Here is a 5209-nt window from a genome sequence, read left to right as displayed (position 1 = left end):
AGAACATTTTCTTCTCTTACTCGTTGTTGTCAGCTCCGCCCCACCCCCCTGTCTCCTCTGCCATGCCCCTTGGCAATGATCAATCCAGGTACTGTCTCTGTAGATCTACCTAGCCTGGATTTCATATACAGAAAATCATACAAAACACAAACAGAATCAAAGACCAAACAAACAAACAGCCCCAAAACACCAGAAAGAAAGCAGAAAATATTAAAACCTGAAATAACGTTTAAATGGGTCAAAGGGAGATCAAATGTTAAAGTATTGCATTTGAACCTGGCTACATCTGCCGTCATCGGCATTATCTTGTTCTCTGTCTGACAGCAAGACAGTTCACGTCCCTGGACTGTGGTCCGAGGGGATTCACCAGAGGCATTAATCCGTATGGGGACCCTGCAAGTGGATTTTGGGCTACCACTGTCATCCACAACCTTCTGCAAACCAAGTGTTCACAATTTAAGTTCTGATACCATTCTCTCCTTTGGATGTGAATTTTATTGTTTACAATCCTCAAATCACACAGGCTGATATGCTTCTTCCATGTAGACCTGATTCAACCCCTCACGTAGAAGGCTGCTTATTTTAAGACATGCAGATGCAAATGTTTACAGAAGTGGACTGAGACATCTTTCACCCCCAGAGTGGCTGATGGGTTTGAACTGCCAAACTTTCGGGTAGCAGCTTAACCTGTAACCCACTGTATCACCAGTGCTCCTTAACAGACATATGGCATTTGATAAGTGAGCCCATTAATAAGCAGTAAGCAGTACAGCATTAACCCATAGATTTCTTTTTTTATACTTTTTTATAGCTGGCATTATAAAGGCTTAATCATTTTTTACCCATCATTAGGAGCGAGGAATAACAGCTGAGAAAATAATGTTCTCTGTTCAATTTGGTGTATCCTTAAAGTCAGTTCTATTAATTATATTTTTGTCTCATTATGCATTTGGGCAGTAGGCTTAGTTCCTGCTTACAGCTCAAACTTAATGGATTTAAGAGCTGTGGTGACCCATTCAGTAGGACCCTGCTCCCACTAGATAAAATACAAATGCAAACTGAGAACAAAAATAACCCCAATAAACCTTAAAGCAACTCAGTACGTTGGCTAGAGAAAAAATGGACTTGCACTCAACATTTAGGATGCTGGTTTTGCCTAAAACTCCGTGCTTAGCTTTTGAATTCGATTCCATGTCTCACTTTTATTTCTTTTATGAGACTAGACCGAAGCCTTAGGGAATGTAACAGCAGGCACCTGCCATTGTTCAAGGAACAACCATGTACAACCCAAGGCAGTGGCTTTACTATGCAAACATTGAAAAGAAGCTGTCAGTGATCCCCCTAATGCAAGCATTCCCTTGCTTTGTGTCCCAGAGTTCCCGTGGGGGAGGTCGGATGGTTCAGGGTTTGGGATTTGTGTAGAAATGCAGACAATGTGACTTTCATTCTTCCTTTACTGAGTATGTCTGGCCTTCACTTCCGCCATGCTTCCTGGATTGCATTTTGGCATTGACCCTGCAGCAGTGGGTTGGGTCTAATTTTTATGCCGTTTGTGAATTCCTCTTGCCTTTGAAGCCCAGTCATCTCAACTCATTGCCATCAATTTGATTAGATAGCGGCCCTTGAGGACAGGGTAGAACTGCACCTGTGGGTTTCCCAGATAGTAACTCTTTATGGGAGTAGAAAGCCTCCTTGTTCTCCTGAGGAGTGCCTGGTGATTTCGTACTGCTGACCTTGATGTTAGCAGCCCCATGCATAATCCTTTACACCACAGGGGCTCCTGGCACCAAGAGGTAACATCATGATAAATGGAGAGGAAATTGAAGCTGTCAAGGAGTTTACCTTGCTTGGATCCACAATCGGTGCTCATGGAAGCAGCAGTCAGGAGATCAAAGGACACAGGGCATTGGGCAAACCTGCTGCACAAGACCTTGATAAAATGTTGACAAGCAAGGATGTTACTTTGAGGACTAAGTTGTGCTTGGCCCAAGCCATGGTATTTTCCATTACCTCCTATGTGTATGAATAGATGGATGTTAAATAGGGAAGACAAGAAGAACCAATGCATTTGAATTATGGTATTGGCAAAGGATATTCAAAGTACCACTGTCTGCCAAAAGAACAAACAAATCTGTCTTGGAAGAAGTGCGGCCAGAATAACCCTTAGAGACAAGAATGACAAGTTTCATCTCGCATACTTTGGACATGTTCTCAGGAGAGGCCAGTCCTTGGAGAAAGACATGCTTGGTAAAGTGGAACAGTGAAAAAGATGGATGGACACAGTGGCTGCAACAGTGGGTTCAAACACAAGAACAACTGTGAGGATGGCTTGTGGCTCCCTTGCCAGGCCAACTGATTGTTAGGCACCGCAAATAAAGCAGCTTGCCTTTCCCACCCACCTCTGCCCACCAGCTCTACCAGAATCCTGACACTGCCCACTCAGATGATGGATTTCAGGCAGTGGCATGAGAAATTGGTGTCTAAGGACCAGTAAGATGGTACACCAAGGCTGGTAACACTTTTCAGGTTCGATTCTAGGCCAATGCAGTAAAATATTGGAGAAAAGAGGGTCACATGGATTTTCTTTCTTTCTCAGTGCATAGAAAAGTTATGCTTATTCTTACTGTCATTTATGATGTGTGCAATAAGAGCATGATGAAAACATTGTAAATACTGAGAGAATGACCAGAGTGTGACACAGAGACACGAAGGGAGCATAGGGTGTTGGGGAAATGGTGCAGATGCACTTGCTTGATGCAGGGGTACCACAAACCCTGAATTTGTAACCCAACCCAACTCCAACCCTAACAAAATCAACCCCACCCAGCCCAGCCCAGCCCAGCCCAGTCCAACCCAAGCCAACCCATGCAGACTATACCAAGCCAAACCAAATCAAACTCACCATCTCCCAGTCCATTCTGACTCAGTGACCCTCTCGAACTGTAGAACTGTTCCTGTGATTTTCTGAGACTGTAGATCTTTCAGGGAGCAGATAGCCTTCCTCATCTTCCTCCCTCAGAATGGCTGGTAGATTCGAACTGCTAACCTTGTGGTTAGCAGTCTAATTCATAAAAATGAGGTGCAACAAAGTGGAACACAATAAAGTGAGGCCTGCCGGTACTATTGTTCTGAGCACTACTGCTAGGTCCATGGTCAACTCCACAGGCAGACCTGAGGTTTGCTTGTCTTAGCATTTTATTCTCAAACGAAAACAGTCGAAGCAGCAAATGCTTGAGCGATACTAGTTGAATATTATCATGATCATAGCTTTTTTTTCCCCTCAAAAAGTATTTAAAGCGACCTTAATTGGCTGACATGAAATCTTGATTTATTTCTCGTGGCTCATGGAAACAGAAAATTGCCCTTTGCCTCCTGCGGAATGTCTTGTTTTGATCGATAATTGTTCGTTCGGGAAACTGTTGCAGAAAGACCCCTTGGCTGGACATGGCTGCAGTCCTGGCTTCCTCTGGTGGTGGTTGTGGGAATTAAGAAGGGTCCTTTCACTCCTCAGCCCTCCCGCAGTGAGGTGGGCTCAGAAGACCCCTTGTCTGTCCCGGGACTGCTGGGAGGGCAGGTGAGGTCTGGCATGGGATGCTCTTAGATGCCACATGATGGTGAGCTCCGGGGTCAGGCCTGGTGGTCTTTGCCGGGAGAAGGATGGATGCCTGGACTCAGGACTGCGCTCTGTAGACTGCTATCCCTGGTGCAGTAGGGGACCGCGGTGATGGAGTAGAACCACGGGCCCCTGAACATCCGATTGGCAGTCCACTCACTAAGCTGCACCGAGGAGATCTCAAGTTCCAGAGTTCATGTTCGTGTCCACCCCTCAGGGGTAGCCACAGCTCCACGGTAGACTTCTTCTCCTTTATGGGAGACCCAGGTTGGACTCCCAGCCTGTGCGCTTCATGCAAGGCTACTGCCCAACTGTCAATGGTGCCTTGAGTATGGTGTTGAACAGGTGTCAGGGGGCCTTTCAGACCAAGGCAGACTAGGAAGAAAGACCTGGCAATCTACTTGTGACAAGCAGCCCATGAAAACCCTGTGGTTCGATCACAGTGGTTCCATCTGTAAGCAGTGGTGGGATGGAGCAGGAGTGAGCAGCTCTGAGTTCCGCGGGGCATGGCTTTCTGTGCAACGATAGCAACAAGACGACAACAACTTTGTTCGCTGTGGCTGAAATGTAGCTCCATGCTCACATTGGCAGCGGCGGCGAGGTGTCATGGAGTCAATTCTGACTCATAGAGGCCCCCCCCAACACACAGCAGAAGGAGACGCTGCCCACACCTGTGTCCCCATCACAAGGGTTGTGACCGTTGAGGCCATTGTCACGGTCCCTCATTGCAACAATGGCACACAGGCATGAAGATCCTTATTTTGCGATGAGGCCTACCTCAACCTTCCAAAAGTGTGTGTGAGCAGCGTGCCTTTGACTCTCCCGGTTACCTGTGTGGTCGTTAGGGTTGTCGATGCCATCCGTTGCAATCCACAGAGACCCCATGCACAGCGGAACGAACCCTGCACGGTCCTGCGCCCTGCTCACAATGGTTCCGGAGCCTGAGCCCATTGTAGCTATCACGTCAATCCACCTCATGGAGGGTCTTCCTCTCTTTACCAAACGCGATATCCTTCCCCAGGGACTGCTCTTTCCATTCTTTCTCCTCCATTGTCCAAGAACTCTTGGATGGACACCCATGCGGTGGAGTTTCCCTTAAAATAAATCAGAATCAAAAGGACACTATCACGACTAAACACAATTCACATCCTCCCGTCTTCACCCATTGCTTGCCCTGCAACACTCTCCAGCCCCAGCCCCCTGCCTTTGTGTTTCCGGCCATGCTGTAAAAGCACAGCCATGCTTTCCTGGGGTCTTGGACCAGCTGGAGACAGAGCAGTGGACAAGCCCCTGCACTCCTGGGACTCACATTTTTATGGGAGAGAAAAACAAAGCGATATTTTAGAGTTGGGAAGCAAAGACAACTTATTTTTAAAAAATATATACTAGTACTTAAAAATTATAATTTTTTAATTGGAGCTTCTCTTTTTTATTATTAATCATTTTATTAGGGTTCTTACAGATCTCATAACAATACATAATTCAGTTGTATCGAACACACTTGTACATATGTTGCCATCATAATTTCCAAACATTTTCTTTCTACTTGATCCCTTGGTATCAGCCCATCTTTTCCCCCCTCCCTCCCCCACCTTC

Source organism: Echinops telfairi, unplaced genomic scaffold (genome assembly GCF_000313985.2).
Source record: "Echinops telfairi isolate 266 unplaced genomic scaffold, ASM31398v2 ScPeMD7_3;HRSCAF=10, whole genome shotgun sequence".
In the NCBI taxonomy this organism is placed as follows: domain Eukaryota; kingdom Metazoa; phylum Chordata; class Mammalia; order Afrosoricida; family Tenrecidae; genus Echinops; species Echinops telfairi.
Note: the sequence above shows the minus strand (reverse complement) of the source record.